The 22678-nt window shown below is 42.6% G+C and overlaps 1 pseudogene across 1 annotated transcript; it reads left to right on the forward strand.

Moving 5' to 3' along the window:
* The first annotated feature begins 831 nt into the window (after window positions 1–831).
* Window positions 832–20777, forward strand: LOC145500792 (scavenger receptor cysteine-rich type 1 protein M130-like; annotated as a pseudogene). Its single transcript, XR_014051145.1, has 14 exons — window positions 832–839; window positions 1258–1464; window positions 2186–3979; window positions 4888–5056; window positions 6004–6720; window positions 7317–7670; window positions 7985–8242; window positions 10151–10356; window positions 12100–12235; window positions 12710–13009; window positions 14234–14503; window positions 15073–15369; window positions 16461–16751; window positions 17688–20777. The product of XR_014051145.1 is annotated as a scavenger receptor cysteine-rich type 1 protein M130-like (transcript).
* Window positions 20778–22678: the final 1901 nt, after the last annotated feature.

Below are 22678 nucleotides of genomic sequence, written 5' to 3' on the forward strand. Positions count from 1 at the left end.
CAACCTGACCAAGTGTTGTGGTAGTGCTGGCGGGGACACTCGCTTGATGCTGCGTGGCCATGGCGTCCTTCACGGCCGCGGAGACAGCAGCGGCAATTGTGCTGGTGAGCGCCTGGAGATTTAACTGGACCATCCCCGGGACTGCAGTAGACTGGGTATCTTGTGCTATTGCAGCTGGCTCGGCCTCTTGCAGATCAGAGGCAGGTGGCAACGAGCGAAGATGCTTAGAACGGCTTCCAGGGCCAGCAGTACGCTTCTTAGGCGGCATGATTAAGCGAGAAGAAATGGACTATATAACAACGGATGTTAGGTGACAGCGTTAACCGCATTCAAGGTAAAATGAGCTTAAGAAAATTACATGGACGGGAAGAAATATAGATAGACAACCTCAGAGGTGCTGGATTAAAGTGACGGCTAAATAGTTGCGGTATGTGAAAAAGGATTGAAAAAGACTGTTATCAGACCGAGACAACGCCTTTGCTGTAAATTGCGACAAGTGAGATAAATAACAGTCATAAAAGCCCATTTCCATGAATAAATAGATATGCACTGACAGTAATACCGAGTGCATTGGACACACCTATGGAAATAGGCGATCAAAATGGATTGTACACTCATGCAGTAAACTGCAAGCAAAAAACAATAACCAAAGCCGGTATAGAACAAATACACACCTATGTACTGTGTTTACCATATAAAAAGAATGCACACTTATGTACTCAGCACAACGTATAAAACAAAGGCATACTAATGTACTGTGCATACCGTATAACACGGGCACAAATGTACTGTGTACACAGGTGGCCAAATGATAAGCCAACGGAAACAGCAATGAAAAGGTATGCGGCAAATGAAAACCGCAAAAATAGCTGAATCACGAGGCAACAAGACAGGGCTTGGTGTAAAATGTACACTGTACATGTATCAAAAGGAAATGGCTTGAATTAGCGTCAAACAGCATAGTTCGGCCTAATGGTCGACAATTGAACAAATGCGTAAAGACTTTAAAACGGCCCCTCTGAGGCTCCGAAAAAACTTATATTGCCCCTGCCTACTGAGGTGGACGCCATCACGCGCGAGAAATCTCTGGGATGCATTCCAAAAGCCTCTATGTCCCCAGGAAAAGACATAAGGGAGGGCTTCGAAGAACGTTTTAACGTATTTGTTAAACGCGCGGACACGCGCGTTGAATACAGGATCGGACCCCAGAAGGGTTTGGCAGACACAAATAAGCTTAACGTTGTACGTGTCTTGCAGAACGGTAACAAGCTCCTCGATAGAAGAGCCCACAACTAAAGGATCAAGAAGAGAAAGATCATTGGTTCCCAGCTGTAAAATAAGTATGTCTGGAGCGAATAAAGCGACCACGGGGAGGTCGTATTGCAACGTCTTAGCCACAGTTCTCCCCCCAACACCACGCCATTTAAATGTGGCAACATTATTTAACAAGAATCGGTGGTTAAGGTTAGGGTTTGCGGCAACGAAGTTGTCTAAGCGTCTAATGAATGAATGCCCCAGAATAAAAATTAGAGGGAGACCCATTCTAATGTAATTCAAAATATCTCTTCAACTTGCCTGAAAAAATGTTATCGCCAAGAGATATACTCGCTGTGATGGTGAAAGCAAGAGGGGATGATTGATAATGCAACCAGTCTTTTATACTGGCGGATAGATAACACTCTTTAACATGATTGGCTGTTATGTCACATGACAGACCACCATCGGATCGACAAATATGTGCCTTGAATACAATAGGTCAATTTATCGACATAAATAACATCATGCCTTGGCTTGATGTTTGTTTTTTTCTTTCATGTAATAGAGAAAAATTCGTCGATTGTTAAAAATTTGCATCAACCGGCATCAACCGTTCACGAAACGGAGAACTACATCGGCGCTTATCTCCGGTTTCCGTAGCATGAAGCGACTAGGAGTATTTCTGCTCCCCCTTCGATGGGATGCTAGTCCATCGAAGGGTTACCCCCAGCCTTAAATTCACCGGTATCCGTTTATACTCTTGGGTGGAGGGAGGCACTCTAAAAGTTTGGTTTTGGTTTGAACTGCAAGGTTACTCATGCTCACCTCCTATAAAAAACTCGCTCTCAAAGTCTAACTGTTAATTCGAATGAGAGAAAATCTCAGGAAATTAGGATAAATTTGTGCCTAATTAGATTGTTAGTGCCTAAAAACCGCTTTTCATTTCCTTTCAAGGTAATAGTTGTCAAACTTACTGTGGAGACGGTTTCTATGGGGATACCACTGACCGGAAGTGCAAACCTTGTGATCCTGGATCAGCATGTCGCAGGTGCGCTGATGGGACTTCTCCTTCCGCTTGCACAAGTTGCCATGACGACCAGTACCTAAATGGAACCCGGTGTGTTGTCAGCTGCTCTCCGCTCCGCGTGGCTCAAAAGCGACACCTACGTTTGGCGGGAAACCGGCCGACCGCCCTTGAAGGCCGCGTCGAAGTGTATCGTTCTGGGGACTGGGTTACCGTATGTGACCAGACATTTGATTTCCGCGAAGCCACAGTGGTCTGTCGTGAGCTTGGTTTAGGCGCTGCTGTCAAGGCTGTCAAGAGAGCAGCTTACGGTCGAGGCTACGGGCGCGTTTGGACCAACATTCTTAACTGTACCGGTCGAGAAAACTCAATTCATGACTGCCCTTTGGTAAAACGAAGTTTTAGCTCGCTTTGCTACCATGGTAACGACGTCGGCGTAGTATGCGCGGGACCCGTGATGAAACAGATAACCAATCAGTGTGTGAAACACTGAAATTTAGGATGGTTTAAAAATGACATGGACGTCTGCGAGACCTGTGCTTCACAGTGCTTTGAGTGTATGGGAACAAGTACTCGTTGCACAAAATGCATGGCGCCCAAATTCTTAAAAAATGATGCTTGCGTTGAGAAGTGCGCGGCTGACGAATATGGCTACATCCCCGCTCGCGAGTGGCGGAAGTGTAACACGGACATTTGCGTCACCTGCTTTGATGGCTCTGACAACAGCAACTGTACTTCATGCAAGAAACCCAAGGCACTTATGAACGGCAAGTGTGCAGACAATTGTGGACCGAAGATGTACATCACAAACGGTCGCTGCGTTGAAGATTGTGGGATTTCGATGTACAAGTTTCCAGGTAAGTTCTCTTGCTTACCTTGCCCTAACCAATGTGTCGCATGCGAGTTCAAGTCGGGGAAACCCGTGTGCACAATTTGTAATCCTCCTCTTGTGCAAGACGAGGCTAGCAGGACGTGTGTGGTAAATGGTAAATTGCACCGCTGGAAAATATGCTGTGCCTTTTAGCAACTTCACATTAACTACCTCGCCATATTTGAAACTGTCTCACGGTGTGACTGTATGCGATGATGGGTGGGATTTTGCTGAGACGAACGTTGTCTGTAGGGAGTTGCATCTTGGTAAAGCTGACACCAGCGCTTCATTAGGTCGCATTCCCAAGGGAACTGACAAAATGTGGCTGGATGACATGTTCTGCGTTGGCGCCGAGAAATCCTTGCTGGACTGTCGCCATCGTCCTTGGGGTCAGTCAAACTGCCAGCATAGCAAAGACACTGTACTGTACCTTCGATGTACCGGACCGGGCGTGCGCACGTGCAAGGCGAAGTGCCCCGGTGGCTTCTTTCCGAAGGGGAGCTCGTGCCAACAGTGCAATTTCACGTGCAGCACGTATCGTGATAGTGCAAATGAGTGTCTCACGTGCGCCGAAGGATTCTTTAAGAAAAATGACACTTGCGTAAAAAACTGTGGCATTGGGTATTACCTGGACACGGTTTGCAAACCTTGCAAATCGCGCTGTGCCGATTGCGAGGTCAAGGCCGACAACTGTATATCGTGTGCTCCGCCATTATTTAGGAAAGGGAAGGATTGTGTCGAAAATTGTACCCGGTGGTTTTAAACCCTCCTCGAGGCCTCTGGTGAGGCTTGTTAATGAAAAACCGCCATTCGAGAGCAGAGTCGAGGTAAGGGAACTTGATTCTTAGTTACGGTAAAGATTCCATATAGCGCTCCCGTCAATGTCATTAGGGAGTTTAAGAAACCACGACGGACACGGCAACGTGAACGTCGCTAAACGAAAGGTTTAATGAGCAGAACAATGGCTGTGCACGTGCGTTATAATTCTTGGTACATTTCTTTGCCGTCTTCTGCAAAACAACAACGTGAAATAATCAAATTCTGCCTTGTCCAGAGAAAGTGAACCACGACGGCTAATTTTTTTAGTTTTATTTCAAATGTTTCGCCCTGTCCCAGAATCAGTTTCGTGATAGTTTTGACGGTAAGAAACAAAGGAAAATGACTTGAGAGTATCGCGAGATTCGCAGGTAAAATAAAAATTAAAGCATTTTTTAATCGACGTTGACCTCGGCGTCGCGTCCTGGTTTCTTAAAGTCCCTATTATCAGAGGCCGCGGTCCTTTAGGTTAGCACCAAGAAATCCAGACCTCTGGGAGAAATACGAAGGTGGGTCTTAGCGACTAACCACGACATTTTCAAAGAAAACATTTTTCGCAAAAGTCACAAGTGCGCTTTCGTTTGTTTCATAAACCATCGGATCAAAACGCCTTGACAAAAAAAGGGCCCCTCCCTATCCCCTCGTGAAGGTTATTTTGTAAGGCGCGACACTCAATTGTGCGATAAGTGGGCCTATTGTAAAGAAAACATTTCTATAAAATATGGACGCTTTGCAATAGCGTAAAATTTCGAAGGTAGCGCAAGTCCTTGCTTTGATTTTTGTGGCAGGAACAATAGGATGGCCCTCCCTTACGGGGGTAGGGTGGGGGATTGCTCCTCTCAAAATCTGTTTGTCTCATTTTACTACTACTGCACCATTCAAAAGAACTTTCCATAACAACTCGACGTTTTTGTTGTAGGTTCTTCATAACGGAGAATATGGCACAGTCTTTGACGATGGCTGGGACCTACTTGATGCCAACGTCGTCTGCAACATGCTGAGCATGGGAAATGCATCGCGCGCAGTCATTAGGGCAGGGTTTGGATCAGGAAGAAACAAGATTTGGTTGGATGAAGTCCAATGCTTCGGTAAGTCGTAGACGGAATGTCTTTTGGTCGCAAACTGCTGGAGAAAGCTCTTTCGGGTTTCCGTTCTTGAAGGGGTTAGGACTATTGCTACTCCCCCCTGGATTGGACTCTAATCCATCTGACATCAGGAGGGGAGCAGTATGTTATGCGGTTTTGTGGTATTGGGCAATTTTTCATGCGGTATTTCGCTAACTTCAATCTTGATTTACGATACTGTGGTGTTTTCCAGACCTGCGAGATGTGTTTGTTTAGTAATCTGGTTTCAGACCCTTTCCATATTAGTTAAATATGTAACGTGACGGCCGTAATAGCTAATTATTGTAAACAGTTCTAGCTGATCCACAGTTTGACTGTTCAAACAATGCTTAACGTTTTCTTTGACTTAATTTAATCACTGCGCCTTTCAATGCGGACTCTAAAATTCAAAGCTCAACTGACAAATGCGTTTTTCGCTACCGTCAATCAAATGTTCGGCGGTCCCTCCCAGCTTCCGAGTACTGCCGAGCGTGCGGTAATCAAATCAAATCGTTGAGCACAGTTCACATGGTCGGAAGCTGGGAGGAGCCGCCGAACATTTGATTGACGGTAGCGAAAAACGCGTCTGTCGGTTGAGCTTTGAATTTTAGAGTCCGCATGTTATTGGAAGGCGCAGTAAGCTCCGTTTTTGTGACGGATTAGTGTGGACGGTAGGCCAAACCTTAGAAACAAAGTTGCATTTTCACATTTATGCGGCGTACCGCGAACGAGGCCTTAGATATGAAAACTACCTCGTGAGGTAGTCTTATTCATACAAGAATAAACCAGTCTCGATCAAGATTCGCACAATAGATTCATGCCCTTATGTAAACAATTTTGGCAGTGAGAAATGTTTTATTCGTGCTCAGACTGAACGTATTTTGACGTGGTGTGAACGCGTTATAAGATGCTTTAATTAATTCCTCTTTTAGGGAATGAAACATCGCTGATTGCTTGTCGGCATATTGGCTGGGGCCGAGAAAATTGTGACCATACCGAAGACGCGGGCGTGGTCTGCAAGGGCCCTGACAGGTCACGTGATTGCTTGTCCAAATGTTCATTCGGGTACTTTATAAGCTCTGTTGACGGAAGCTGTAAGCAGTGTAGTCCGAACTGCAAGGAATGCTACGGATCGCCAGAAAACTGCACGGTCTGCGACATGGGCAAGTTTTTGAACAAAACCGGGAATATGAGCTCTTGTGTGACTGACTGCAAAAAGTGTCAGTTTGGAGATCCTACAACGACTCGATGCCTAGATTGCTCGAAAGACTGCTCGGACTGCGTCAACAAGCCGAACCACTGTACGGAATGTCCCAAAGGCAAACATCTTCTCAAGAATTCTTGCGTCGTTAACTGCTCTCGTGAGGCCAACAAGATTGTCAGCGGTGTTTCTGACATCAAACTCGTGGGGTTCAATTCCTTGACCGAGGGACGCGTGGAACTCCTGTACAATGGCGAGTGGGGGACTGTCTGCGATGACAGCTTCGATATAAACGAAGCGACGGTTATTTGTCGGCACCTGAAGCTGGGAAAAGCTGTGGCCGCGTACTCGTCCGCGAGATATGGCCAGGGGACTGGACAGATTTGGATGGACGATACCCAGTGCACTGGAAACGAGCGAAGACTTCAAGACTGTCGCTTCCATCACGGTAGGGTGAACTAAATAAAGACAGGAATAAGTTTTGTTCAGGCTCGAAAGAAACCTGTACGGTTGCCAAAGAGCTGTACCCAACCTGGTTTCCAGGCCTTTTTCCCCAGAGATTGGGAGGAGAACGCCTTGGGAACTTAATTGAGCCATACTCTTTAGAGAGTCTTTTGACGTTTACCTAAAGTAAAGGAAAGGTCGTGCTGAAAAGCATTTGCATTGAGAACTTTTTTCTGGCTCCCGCCACTCCTCCAAACATTCGGCTGTAACTTTGGTAACTTTTCTTAGTTGGTGTAATTGTTTTGTGGGAGCAAACAATTGGAAAGCCCTATCTGCTAGCTTAGCAATTTTTCATTCGATGTAGAATTCACGCTAGTTTTCGCGCGAACGGCAAACATTCGTTTGCTGTTTGTGCGTGACAGCGAGTGGTTTAGGCACAATAATTGTCACACACGTTTTAAGTGTGACCAAACTAATTGTCACGGAAGCCTTTAACTCCTTTTTACACTACCAGGAGCCCATGGGCTCTTGACATTACCAACACATTTTTAACGTCTTTAAACTAAAGTAACCCACCTCAATTTTGCTTACTGTTTTCAGGCGGTTTCGGGAACAATAATTGTGGTCACAGCGAAGATGCCGGCGTCAAGTGCTCGGGTCCCGATCTTTCCACGAGGTGCGTCTCCGATTGTGGGGACGGTTTCTATGACGACAAGAACACGTGCAAGCGTTGTCATGACACTTGCAAGACTTGCTTTGGGAAGCCAGACCGTTGCGCGAGCTGCAAGCCGCCATACTTTCTAGAGTTTGCAATTTGCGTACAAGAATGCCCGTTGGGTAAATTTGGCAACACCAATAACAGGATGTGCGAGCGTTGTGATATTCAGTGCCAAACGTGCTTCAACGGCGAAAAGCACAATTTGTGCAAGTCTTGTCGCGAAGGACTCTTCTTGAGTAAGTACTACCAGGACAGCATGTTTCATAACCTTTAAGCATACGTTTTACTAGCGTAATGGTTCATGTACGTGCCGAAACAAGCCATGAAATATTTTTCCGAGAAGGCTAAATCTGTCTTGAAACAGAGAAATCCGGAAATTTCGATACGCTAAACCTCCTCTCTATATATAGAGCAAAGTTCTCTACATGTTGGCAGCAAGCAGTTTTGGTCGGTTCGCGACCAAACTGGAAAAGAAAAACTTGTTGGTTGCCCAGTCACACAAATTCGTCACGCTAACGAGCCCGTCACGCAAATTTTCTTTTGTTTTCAGTGGGACTAAAATGCGTAAAGGATTGTGGGGTTGACATGCAGCCCGTGTCCGCGCTGTTTCCGCCCAAGCCAACGAAACCGTTGGTTCGTCTAGTGGATGGAAAAAGTAAACAGGAAGGGCGAGTTGAAGTATTTTACGGCGGCCAGTGGGGAACTGTTTGCGACGACGGCTGGGACCTGAAGGAAGCGTCAATTGTTTGCAAAGAACTTGGCTTTGGAAGAGCTAGAGAAGCCCCTAAACACTCGAAATTTGGGAAAGGTGAGTCTTTCTGAATAAATGCTGCTATTTTGAATAAATACTGCTATTTTGAATAAATACTGCTATTTTGCTCTTGTAATCCACGTTGCACGAGGGTTACGTCTATTAGGCGAAGAGAAATGATGGTGATGATGACGATGACGATGACGATAACGATGACGATGATGATGAGGACGATGACGGCAACGATGACGACGACTACGACGCGGTGACGACGGCAACGGCGACGATGCCGACAACGACAACGACGGCAAGAACGACGATGACGATGTGGGAGCGACGGTGACGACGTGGGAGCAACGGTGACGATATGGGAGCGACGTTGACGACGTGGCAGCGACGATGATGACGTGGCAGCGACGGTGACGACGTGGAAGCGACGGTGACGATGTGGGAGCGACGGTGACGACGTGGGAGCGACGGTGAAGATGTGGGAGCTTTTTGATACTGGATTACCCGTGGGGCTGGCTTTCGACAGTTTACCTGGTTTTAGAACACCCAATGTTTGCATGCTTGACAGTCTAATTTGTCAGGCCATGTTAATTGAATGCCAAAAGGAAAAGGAAAGAAAAGAAGAACTTAAATGAGATGAGTTGTTACCTTAAAATATTCTACACAGCAAATTGGAGTCGAGAAAAGTCATGCAGCCTGAGAATTTTCTTCTCCTCGTGACCTTTGTAGTGCTTTAAAATCTTCTTGATATCTGCTTTACGTCTAGTCTAGGAATGCGAGTAAGGAATTTATCAAACCTAGGCAGACTTCACCTCTTGACATCGCTTATCAAATGCGTATGCAGATACGTCACGAGCTATCGCAGAATAACAAAAATAAGAGGATTGAAGAGACATTCATTCTATGACCTTGAAAAAGTAAATTATAGAGATAAGAGGTATGTCTGCTTTCCTGACACAACAAAAAGGAACTCTGTTGACGTTGCGACTTCTTTTTGGCGGATTAACATCAATATAGGTTTTCTTTGAATGTCTACTGAGGCCCCATATAAGCTAATACGTTTTCGCTGAGGCTTTTTCGTCCGAATTCGCTTTCGCTTATTTTCTGCCTAAGTATAACAGGGCTCCACTTTCGAACACTGCGTTTTCAAAAGTATGCATAGAGAGTTTGATGCCCTCTGTTGCCTCATATCTTTTCTACAATCGTACGCGAGAAGACAATCGCGAGAGAACTGATCGCGAACGCAAAGAGGAAGCTCCTTTTATCGTGATTGTCCCATCTTCCTGTCCCCCGCACCGCCCCTACCCCCATACGGACGTGCTCCACTCTCGCTTGACTCGCTGTTTGCTGTTTCTCTCACTTTCTTGTTTAGCGTTTGAAAAGAAAACGTGTGAACAAAGACTGTTTTCGATGGTATCTTGGCTTCTCAGTGTGGACCACACGCGATAAAGCCTTAAGGTCATTGCACTGAAATAGAACCTGCACTGAGATTTTTGTCAAACTTTGCCTATTGACTGTTTATGTTGCAGGAACTTAAATTTGGAAATAAAAATGAGGGGTCCCCATGTTCGTTTAGGAACAACAGTACCTTGTTTATACCATATAAATCCTTACAATAGGACCATGATTATACTCACGATTGCTTGCTAAATTCACGTTTCCGACGATTTTTCTTGCTCAACACTGAGAATTGGCCCATATTTATTTTACATAGAGAAATTTATTACTCAATTCAACACAACAGAAAGAAATGATAGGTCACCGTACTCGTTTTCGATAAAATGACGATTTACCTCTATGGCGGGGTCCAGCCGCGAAGAAAAACCCGCCATTTTTTTAATGCGCGCGCGCTAATCACGCGTGAAATTATGCGCAGTAGGGATGCGCAATGCAATACTGGGGAATGACCTTAATATATTAAGACAAGACCTAAGAGTATTTTTTGCTTAATTGTAGGAAATGGCATTATCTGGATGGATAATGTTAACTGTTTTGGTTACGAGACCTCTCTGACGCAATGTCGTCAAGTCGGCTGGGGACTGGGTAACTGTGACCCGTTACACAGGGAGGATGCGGGTGTTGTCTGTGATAACACTACTGTGGAGGAAGTCAGCAATAACTATTGCAGGAGAGTGAATAGTGGATCGTGCAAAGATTTGCAGGTAGCAACTTTGACCTGAATATTAATATTCATGAAATGCATTCCTTGGAGGAAGCTGTTTGCTCCAGGGGGGGGGAGGGGGGAGCAGGGTTTGTTCCTTATATGGGCTATATAGGTTTGTGTGTTCCCAAATGGGTATGGTTTTTAAGCGATGTTGGTCTGAAAAAGGACACAGATGTTGTTCATTTGGTCTGAAATAGAGTATTTTTGTCACTCTGTCTTGGCATTGGGTGTTTTGTTTACAAGTAACTATTTTTTTTTTCCGCTTCAACATTGGCAAATTTGTAGCATTTTTAAATGCGTACGCTCATGGAAGCCAACTCTGGTTAGCTGTTGTCATATAAGTTAGGTCTGAATTTCAAGGTTCGGGCCTCACACCGCCACCAAAAACTTTTGGGAGTACCCACCTCCCTACCCCCATGTAGGATCGGTTTCAACGTTGACGGACTATCTGTCCAAACCAAAATAAATGGTACATCGTACCCATCTGATCATAGTGTACGGAACACTATTTCCTAAAGGAATTTCATGTTGTAGAACTGGCTACCACTATCATGACCATTACTTATACCACAAGCATCATATGTTACTTTATTTTATTTTTTTTATTTTATCTATTTAAGAGACATACTAATCTACAATTTTGGACATTTTTAGCTAAGACAGTCTAAGTGGGTTCACGCCTTAAAGTGCCTATGAAGTAAAAAATAATTGCTGCTTATTTGAAAGGCTTTTCAAAGTAAAGAAGAATGGCGTTTCCCTTTTTGGAATATCTTTTTTCGTTCTAGAGATATTTACGTTTTTGTATTATGCAAATGACAAAGTGATGACGTCATAGATGGTTCCACTTGAACAGTTAAACACTGAATCAAGAATATCTCTAGAAATATTGGAGCAGTGTTCTTCAAACTTGGCACCACAAATGTGCACTACAAAAGAAACAGAATGACACCTTCTGTGTTGTTGCCATGGCAACACTTTTGACTCCAGTCTCTTTCTGTGAAAAACCAAATATGCCAATTTGCAACCCTTCGAAAAGGGACAGAAGGTCTTGCTCGGAACACACATGATTCCCATATTGTCTTAACTCTTCTCATTATATTATTGAGAGTGGATGATCCTTGTTAAAGATGAAATCTGGTAGTGTTAGTTTTAATTAGAACAGGACCAGCAGCGTAACTGTTGCCATGGCGACGGCACGACGGGTGTCATTTTGTTTCTTTTGTGATGTACATTTCTGGTGTCAAGTTCAAAGAACACTGCTCTAATATTTCTAGAGATATTCTTGATTGAGTGTTGAACTGTTTTAGTGGAACCACCTATGACGTCATCACTTTTAATACGAAAACGTGAATATCTCTAAAACGAAAAAAGATATTCCAAACAGGAAAACGCCACTCTGCTTTACTTTGAAAAGTCTTTCAAATCAGCAGCAATTATTTTTTACTTCATAGGCACTTTAACAAAGACTAATGAGTCAAAGATTTCAAGCTAAAGTATAACAGACGCATGTAACATAAATAAAACGTATTTGATTAAATATGCTAACTAGAACTACAAGACGTGAATGTGACTTGTCTAGATTTAATTTTTTTACTATTTCTGAAAAATCAATATTAGATTCTTTTCAATTTAAGTTAGCGCCACTATAAATAATAATAATAACAACAACGAAAACAAAGAAGCCAATATTTCGGGATTGATTCCTTTGCATTGTTCTAATTTTCACTCTGTCTATTTTCAGGAATGCGATTTGTTCAATAGAGTCACATGTGTGGATCTAGACATTTTTAATGAAGTTTGGAATGAGAACGGTCAACAGAGGTCCGTCTGTTTACAGTGCCCAGATGGTACCGCTGGCGATGGTAAAGAATGCAGAGGTAAATCTCCCGGCAAAACCTCAAATGGTCCCTGGGCATCCTGTGATGCCCTGTCAGCTTCTCCATCGTGCCGTTAGATCATTGATTTTTGACTAATTCGACCCTCAATCGCCAGGAATTACATTCTTTGGTATCCATTTGCCTATTTTTTTTTCTGGGTTATACGGTCACATGCATGACAAAGCTTTCCCGCGACACGAGTTGCACGAAGCAAAACATTGCTGTTATCAACGTGTCACGTAACGATCGTCTTTTCGCAACGATCGCAACGATTGCGGCGACACAGCGTGATGAATATTCTTTTTATACGTTGCTTGGTAGTGTTACACCGAGCTACGCTTTGTGTAACTTGCCTTGCTACGGCGGAACAAATTCATGAACGACGTTGAATGTGACATTTCCCAGCTTAGCGTTATATGAGTGAGGTGTTTGACTTGTTGAATAGTGGAGTGTTTTACATTTCTCCTTTTTCAGCCGTGGCTTCCAAGCCTCCAGAATTCGATCGAACGCCGACTAAAAAGACAGTCAACGCGCAAGACGTGATCACCCAGCAGTGTCGCTCCAAGCCTCCTCGGATTTTTCCCACCGTGCAAGACTGGCGAAAAGACGGGAAGCCTCTCCTTGCAGAGGATATAGCCAATAGTCGAATCGTTTCGAACGTTGGTCAGCTGTTGATAAAATCCGCCACGAGAGAAGACAGTGGCAATTATACCTGTACTTTAGTCAATAGCGCCGGAAACATCACTAGCAACAGATCGGAAGTTATCGTCAAAGGTAACATGTTGTTTTAGACTGAAGTTTGACCGTGTGTGCTTTCCGTTTTTATAGAAAAACCGTTTTTACATAACGACAACAACAACAACAACTTTTATTTCACCCCAGAGCTAGAAATAATTTATTAAAATATTATTAGTGCTGGCTACCCGAAATAACGTAAGTGTAAAAATGCCAGGCAACCAGTTAGAAGAAAAGATATCTCACATGTTTAGCCAAGGGACACGAACAAATAAACATATGCACATACAAAATAACCAAAAGGAAAACCAAATGAAACCGGCCTTTTCACTGAGCATTTTTCGGAATAAATGGAATACCATTAGAAAAGAATGTAGTGATTAGAAAATCACTAAAATTATCATTCGCTCTTTCGCGCTATTCCCATGCCCCTTGATGAAATACGCGGTCGTTCCATTTGCAAATGAAATGGAACAGTCACTGTTTCTTTGGGAGGTTTTGAAATGTTGTCAAATGGTACACTCTCATTTTGTTTGTTGAAAACTGCGCTACTCCATTTGACGAAAAGTTTTTACCAGTTTTTTTTTTCCTCAGGGAAAGCGCCCAGTGTCATTTTTGTTGCATTTAAGCAGTACGTTGGTTTTTCAATTGTAGTGTTTTATCGTTGAATGAGTAGGAAAACAGTCGAAAAAAATAAAAACGTTAAGTCTGTAGGTCAATTTAGTTTGAGAGTAGGGTCGGTGCTTGATTCCTCTCTTGCAGGCAACGGGAAAATCCCCCATGGGAAAAAAGGTGGTGACTAGTACATATACCCATAGCTCTTAGCGCAAGAAAACTGTAACCACTATATAAAAACGTACAGAAAAGTTGTAAAATCTTCAAACTTCGGCTGCACAATGTCCTTTGTACAGGAACAAATATTATAAAAATTTGGCTTTCATTTTGCCATAAAGTCTGTGTTAGGTTCAAAAGGCGTTGTGGTAGAATGTAAAGCCGCCATCTTTTTTGCTACGGTGGATTTCACACTGATGATACAGGTCAACAGAAATGTTTTTGATTGGTTGTTATTTGCGCGGGAAAAGTCAAAGACGAGCACCGACCAATAAGGGACAGAGAGACTGGTTACGTCATCAGGAAGGACTGTTTGGGGTGGAATCTTGAACATTTCCTCAACGAAGGAGAATTTAGTGCACGAATAGAAAAAGCAAGTTTACTCACTTTTCTCAACTGATGGTTTTCTCGTGTTTTTGTCTTTCTACACAGAGGCACCGCGTATTCTCGGCGTCCTGTCTGCAGATGTCAGCAGGGATGGCGATGCGAATTTAAGCTGTATCGTGTCGTGTTACCCTCCAAGTAATATCACGTGGAAATTCAAAGGGAAGAATCTCACTCGCTCTGCGAGATACGAGTTCATAGACAGCAGTTATATGATGAAGGTTAAAAACGTTCAATTTGAGGACGCAGGGCTTTATGAATGTTCCCTGATCAACGAACTTGGGGAGGCCCGCGCAAATGCGTCTCTTATCGTCGGATGTGAGTGTTGGAATTACTGCTCATAAACGGTCGCTTTTTTCCTTTCAGTTAAGAAATATTTCTTGCTATTTAAACGTTACTCGAAAGCTAAAATATGTCATAAGTCTTGACAATTAAGAAACTAATAATATATATCGTTTTGCACTGAAAACTTTTTATAATGTAAAATACCCTTTGATTTTAACGTGGTACCCTCGAGTACAGTAAAAGTGATAAATTGGTTGCTTAATTTTATTAACATGGAAAGATTTTTCTCGTTGCGTGGGTGATTTAGAGCCAGATTCTCTAACTCACAATCTGGCTTCTTTTTGTTCCATTTGCGTTTTCAAAGGCTAAACTCTCTTCATTGATAAATACGTAAACATTGCACGAAATACGCGTTAATTTCAAAATGTTTCAATTGCTTTACAACCAGTCAGTACAAAGAATGATGTCAGCGTGTCTCTTGCATTTGATTGACAGGTGTTTAAATGGCTTCTCTATGTCGAACTGTACAGCAAACAAATGTTGTTTGTTGCGGTAAACAAACTTTCACCTGTTCTTTTATTTATAATTTTTTTCCTCTCTAGTGACTGTTGAATTCAAAGACTACCCCTGGGACACTGTTGCAACTGAGGGAGACCAGGTTACTCTCCATTGCAACGTAACAGGGGTCCCCAGACCTCAAATAGCTTGGAAGAAAGACGGGGAACTGGTAACGAATGGCACTAAAAATACTGTCACAACATACTCAGCCTCGAGCAGAGGTTACACTGCGAGCCAATTACAAATACGGCAAGTTACCAAAGAAGACGTTGCTGTGTACTCTTGTATTGCATGGAATCGTGGCAGCATTCGTGTGTGGCTGGCAACTGTGCTCTTAACTGGCAAGTTTCGTTATATTTATTTACTTTGTTTTAGTTTGTTTATCCTCAGTATATACATTAGGCGTTACCTTCTCTACATTATACAATTTTCGCATTGACCAGAACCAAGACGTTGGGCGAAGCAATAATTTGTATGCAATTTTCAATCATTTAGCTTATTTTGCCGGTTCAAAAATACTTTTTATTGATCGATTTCACCTGATGTTCTTCAAACACTCTCTCGGCTACTTCAGATCTTATTTTTTTACTTTCACCACGCCGGTTTACATTCAGTAAGTCAAGAAATCTACATGTATAGAATCATTCTTAAGACTCCACTCGTGAATTATTTTGATTTCTTCCCTAAAACTTTTTCTGAAATTTGAGTTGCCAAACTCGTGGTGTGGCTTATTTGCGAGTGCGGCTTATCCGTCGGTATTTACTGCATACGTATTTTTCGCAATCGCGATGGGCAGCGGACACCCCTTACAGACATGCGCACACGCGTAAGGCTTTGCATAAGACAACATACCCCTGTAGCTATGCGACCGCGCTCTACAAAAAGACACGAGATACAGAATAGTCCACTTTGTATGTAGCCGAATATTCTAACATGGCCCCGAGGGTTTAGGTCAAAATTATCTTTCCCTCAACCCCGAAAAGGATCAAATTTAGAGGTTTGTCCTGTAGCCCAGGATTGCTATTTGGATCGTAACCTATTATATTATTTGTACGTTCTAAGACCAGAGATTGTGCAATGAATAACGATTGTAATTGCTGGTTATCGCGCGAGACTGTCATATTTCAAAATAATAATAATAATAAAAACTAAATGGCAGATATTTCTGTTACTTCACGGCCGCCATATTGGTGCACCTCCGAGACACACCAAGATGGTGTCTCCAAACAAAGCTCTTTAAATTTGGATGTATAATATTTTTCCGAATAACGTAGTTGCCAAAACACCACACAGATGTAAATCTAGGCAAGGTAGTATATATAAATCAATCCTCTATCGTATCTCAGTTACTTGACTTTATTTATTTATTGGTTGCCATGTTTATTCTTGATGGCATAACAGTGAAACCAGCAATATGCGTTGTTTTGTCTAGGTCCGCCGATTATCTCCAGTCCTCCGAAGGACATTTCTGTCCTCTCTGGAACAAATGTGACTTTCTTCTGTCTTGGTTTGGGCGCTCCAGAGCCTGAGCTGACATGGCTTAAGGATTCCGAGACTATTAAGCCATCCAAGAGAGTAACCATTAACGCTCAGAGCGGTTCCCTTCAGTTGTTTGTGGTTACAGTCGCGGACGCTGGAAAGTACACATGCGTTTATAAGAATAAATATGGCGAGGACAGGAAGTCGGCAGTACTTCGTGTGGATGGCATTGATCCGGAACAGGGTAAGATGGTAACGGGTGGGGCTGCAATACCAAGAAGGCTTAGGTGAGGTAAGAATGGGTAGGAAAGCAAAGGATGGAATAGGGTAAGGCAGAGCATGTATGACAGTGAAGGATAGCGAAGGGTAGGACAGTGAAGGGAAGATCAGGGTATAATAAACTAGGGAAGAGTAGGGTAGGGCAGGGTAAAGTAGAGGTGCCTTGGGTAGGGTATGGCATGATTAGGTAAGGTGGGTGGAAAATGGGTAGGGTAGAATAGGGTCGGATAGGGTAAAGTAAGGTAAAGTAGAGTAGCCTATGGTGAGGAAGGGACGAGTGGAGCAGGGTAGTGCAGGGTAGGGTAGTGCAGGTAGATTAGCGTAGGGTAAGGTAGGTTAGGGTAGGGAAGGGAGGGGTTGAATGGGTAGGGAAAGGCAGGGTATGTTAGGGTGTGATAGAGAAGGGTAGGGTAGGAATGGAGAGAAGGGCAGTAGGAAAGTATAAGGCAGGGGAGGAGAGGGGGAACAGTAGAGTAGTGTAGGGTAGAACAGGGTGGTGTAGGGTTGGGAGTGCGTGATAAGTTGGGATAGGGTAGGGTGGGTAGGTTAGGATAAGGAAGGGAGCAGTTGACAAAGTAGGGATGGAGGTAGTAGGGTAGCAGGGAAGTGGAGGTAAGGTAGGAAAGGGTGGGTAGAATGTAGTAGTTAACTATACTTGGATGGGATAGGGGTAGCCAGCAAAGGAGTAAGGTAGGGTAGGACACCTAAGTAAGAGTAGGGAGTATAACTTTTGGTAAGGTAGTATGAAGTAAGGGAGAGGGGGGAAGTATCCCGATTGTATTTTTGGCGAGGTCTTTTATTCGAAATGTAATCCCTAAACAAGCTTGCAAAAGCACGATTTGAATTCAGTTTGCATTAACAAAACTCACTTTCCATTTTTTTAAAACTTTACTCCGAACAGTAACCTCTGCACAGCCATTAGCTCAAAAGAAATCCATCTCAACAGGAACGATAGTGGCTATCGTGGTAATTTTAGTAGTCATCATTGCTATCATTGTGGGTATCGTGTTGTACCGTTACTGCCACGAACGCGATGAAACCTTCCAGTTTGCAGTGGATGGGAATTCTTTAAGGCCGTCTCTTCGAACACGGGTCAAGAACGCTATGGGTAAGAAGCAGCCGTCGGGTTTGTACTACAATCACAGCCGGGATGAAGTGAACTTTGACGATAGCAAACCATTTGTGGACCATGACGAACTCTGAGAAGCAAGAATCATGCAGTTTTTTTCTTGTAATAATTGCGCTCTTTTAGACTTGGCTGTCCGTTACTGAGAAATGGCCGTAAAATAGCAACGTTTTCGCTAAAGATGCCTGTAAATGAAAGGACATGAAGAACTCTGTGTATGAAGTAACAATGTATATGGAATTCACTTAATAGGGGCACCGGCTGTCAATCTCAGGGGTACTCCTTGGGGTTCACAAGTAAACTATATCCTTGCGATGTAAACAAAAAGACGGGGCAGGGAAGGGGTTACGCTGGACACTTAAGTTAACACGTTCGTATGCAAAGTTTCTGTGGATTCCAAAAAAGTAATTGCTCCGTTCAAAACGGGTACGATAAAGAAACGCTTGTACCTCTAGAATACAGGATACCTAAGGTGTAGTACAGGGAGCCTAGGCCAGAGGAAATGATACCCAGAGCAGAAAAACTTGCCCGGATTGTTCGAAAGGTCGGCAACGTTATCCACCGTATAAATCTTTATCCAGTGGATAGCGTGGTTTGTTTTGTTAACACTTATCCACTGGATAGCGATTTATCCGGTGGATGGCGTTATCCAGCCTTCGAGCAACTGAGGCCTGGGCTCCAAATAGGGTATAGAGTAGAAAATCACCCGGGAGGGGTGGGAAAATGTGGCATCCTAGAAATGTTATGCTATTGTATTTTTAGACCGGTCATTTCGAAATGCGCAAAGGACATGTTTAGCCCCAGTAGGAATTAATATTTAACGTTTCTTGACGTGATATTTTCGACATCAATTTTTAACGGATGAAAGTTAAACGTCATTAATAATTTTCATGTTCTTGTGATAGCCATTCCAAGGTTATCGGTATTATAGCTTTGTCAGTTAAGAGTCTTGTGGTTCACATTCTTAGACGGCCTCCTTGGACTGTTGGTGGTTTAAAGTGAAAAATATTTTAGTCCTCCTTAGAGGAACTCGAGGATGGCCATTTCAGTATAATTAATCAGTAATTTTAGAATCTTGATCACGCCACACCTTGAGTTCTGCGTGACATCCTTAAACTAATCAGCTACAGATGGCTGGCCATGTATAGGAAGGTTTGCGGGAGCTGCAAACAGTCTCACATCAAAAGCGTGAATTGAGCCAGCCTTTGACGACCAACTTGAGTCACGCCTTCTACCAGCAAAGTGCCAGTTGTCACCCCATATACATGTCGCCTCAATTTGAAGCTTTAAGGAAAAAGTTTTAAAGTTTTGTGCTACTTCCAATACATGGTCAGCCTTTTGCGTGTGGCTGCTTGGTATAAGTTGAAGATTTCGTCGTAAAACCACAGAATACCTAAACCCTTGCCACATCCAAGTGGATCATGGGCCCGGGTTGTAAACAGAATGACTCCACGGTAGTTTTGAATTTTTGCTAAACGCTGACCATGTTGTGAGTATACTTGCGATGTTTACTTTTCTCTTGTACAGTTACTCTCCGACATATTTTGTGTTGCACGTTTTTGCTAAGTTAAAATAAGCTTCTTGTTAGATGACAATTTTTGGGACGTGTCAACTTGGCAATCTTCCTTGAAGTAATGCTGTACGATCCCTTGTACACTATAATTACCTACAACATGATTTTCCAGGTCAGGCTAAATACGTTCTTAAATATTTGATGCAAGAAGAAATAAGCCTGTTTAGGTTCTCAAATACACTAGATTCATCGGACATTACGAAATAGTGAATTTAAACTAAAAAAGCGGTAAATATTGAGTTGTATTTCGGGAGACTGGTGTCTGCACACTGGAAATATCAGGTTCAAGACAGGTTTAATGTCTTCAAAAAAATGAGCCTGATGTTCGTAGGTTTTGTCCGACTACACGTTTAAACTTCCAATCAAGAACACCGCAACAGAACTAACACTGTACCAATAGACAGCAGTATTATTTCTTGCCTACCAAACATAATAAGAAGCTTTTCCCGAATTTCAGACTGAATTGTTTGTTTGCTTTCTTTTGTTGTTGTTGTTTTTTAAATTTATTATTTTGTTATATATATATAAAAATGGGTGTCTAAATGGCATGTTTCATGCAGGCCGTAGGTTCGTTACCTGCTAGGTTTTTAAACGCGGAATTTTACTGTATCACTGTATTTCAGGGAATGTATCAATTCCCTGTGAGATCAAGGAAAAAGGACACATTTGGTGTACACTATTTCTCTCTAGCGCACTAACAGAAAACTCCCAGCGTGGTTAAGATTTTCAATGTTGTTACTTAACTTTTTGACTTTGTGTTGGTATCTTTTTTAAGAATACCGTATTGGACGTTTTCATATTGTTAGAACTGATGTTCAGGGTATTCCTCCATTTTCCAAAAAAAAAAAAGAATAATAATAAAAAACCTGTTAGTTTAACTTGTTAGTTAGTTAGTTTAATTTGTCAGTGCCTGTCTTCTAGTTTTGTTGTACTTTGTTTTGGTTGGTTGGTTGGTTTGTTTGTTTTTGGTCCGTTAGTAAGTAAGTAAGATAGTCCGCGACTTTTCGGATCTCACGAAGCGAGACCGAAAATTTCTCGAGATTTGCTTAGAGGGCGTTTGTTTTTTACTGTAATCTATCCTTGCTGCACCTGAAGTATTATCACGTTGTGTTTTTATTCTAAATCTTCGGACTAGCGGAAACTTGAGAAAGTTAAGAGGCGTGCGTTAAGAGTTACTTCGAAAACTGAATCTGAGGCCTATTTTCCCTTTTTCCAACGGACGAGCACATCGTATTGCTGGTTTTCATGTGACGTCATCAATTTCCAAAATAAGAAATTACCAATCCTTGTGAAGTTTTCGTTTCATCAGATGTAGGACCCTCTAATAACTTGACGTTTTGCGACGTTTAAGCCCAACAGGGTTCCTCATCATGTAATGGAGCACGTCGGAATTTCCAAGTTTATGCGTTGCGTTAACGTGACATTAAAATGGCGGCTCGATAAGGCTGTCGAGTAAGTCAAAAGATGAGTTATTGCTCAAGTTTTTGCTAACTAAACAGTTGTCGCTCTAGACAAAGTATTAATTTCAATGTATCGGTGCTCTAGAGTAATAACGTTTCGTTTCAATGGCAAAACTCAATGACAGATGTTTCTGTTACCTTACGGCCGCCATGTTTGTGTCCCTCCGAGGGGCACAAACATGGCGACTCCATACAAAGCTCTATAAATTTGAGTGAAACACTTTTCCGAATAACGCGCGGATGGAAAACCGTGCAGACTTAAAACTTGGCGAGGTTATTTATATGTCAATCATCTTTCATATCTCAGCTTCTTGACTTAATTTATTGAATGGTTACGATTTTTATTTTTGATGGCGTGACACTGCAAACCAGCCATATAACGAATAACAGACATAACACACTTCCTCATCTTTCTATCTTACATCCATATTTTTTACCATTACTCGGGACATTATGGATTGCCTCCCAAGAAAGGGGGAAGTCTGTTCCCCGTGATCCCTTAAAATTTTACTTTTTCCCTACTTCCTTATTAATAAATTTCTTTGAACCTAATGTTTTGTCAAAGTTCCTTTAATAGTATAGACACCCCTTGTTCCCTCAAATTAATCCCAAAAATATTCCTTGCTCCCTAAAAATAAATGGTCATGCTCTCTTGTTGCCCGAAACTTTCCTCATTAGAAGCTTTCTTACGAAACTTTGCGGTTTTTTGTACCACGCGTCATTGTTTTGTTGTAGTTGTTGTTGTAGTTGTTTTCTCAAGGAGCTACGGGAATCCTTCTCAATATATAAGGAACTTCGGACCACAAGTCTAGAGTAAACTAAGCTCGAGTGACAGCGAAATGAAACCAAAACTGGGAGGTGTTTGCAGATGTGCCCAAGTTGTAGATGGTGAGTATTTTCTGCTATTTGTTAATTTTTGTGTCCTTTAAGTTATCATTATCATATGGCTGTGTCTCACAAGGACTGGGAACTACCGAGGTCACGAATTTGATTGGCTGAAATCGATATTGACCGCGTTCTAGATTTTCCCATCTAGACCGGCATCTAGACCGGTTTCATTTTGCGTTGAAAAAGTAGCAAACTAAAATACAAAAATATTTACCATTTTCTTTTATTTTCTTCTCGATCATTTATGGAAGTTCCAAAAAGCCTGATGACAAAAAAAAAAAGTAAAGAGGACAAGCAAATTTCGGCAAGTTTAAGTTAAGCTCATCGCCGTTCGCAAGCAAAATGTCAGCAAACCAGTTACATGATACGAATTAAAGTTTTCTTCTTTGCCATATAATAAACATCTTATTAACCGAACTAAGTGGGTCTGTACGGGAGAATCTTGACCTCGGTCATGTGTACAGACCTCACTGCGTTCGATCTGTACTCACGACCTCGGCCAAGATTCTCCCATACAGACCTCCAGCTCGGTTAGTAAGAGCTAAATATTAGGCACCTTAAGCAACAGACGTCGCCGACCTGACGACGGCAACCGGAAACGTGACATTTCTTTCGAAACATCACTGCGCATGTACAACACGTTGTGACCTGACGTTGCCCTGAGGTCGCGAACGTGAGAACGTGGAGTTTCACGTTGCGACGAAAACGTGAGTACTTAATCTTTTGTTTTGATCCCTTTTAGCTTACTTTTGTGCTACTTTGGTGCCGAACCAAGGTAAAGTTGCATAATTATTGCCTTTATGCTTAAAACAATGTTCTGGAAGTATTCCTGGACTCATTTTTTC

This window comes from Orbicella franksi, chromosome 1, assembly GCF_964199315.1.
Source record: "Orbicella franksi chromosome 1, jaOrbFran1.1, whole genome shotgun sequence".
Classification (NCBI taxonomy): domain Eukaryota; kingdom Metazoa; phylum Cnidaria; class Anthozoa; order Scleractinia; family Merulinidae; genus Orbicella; species Orbicella franksi.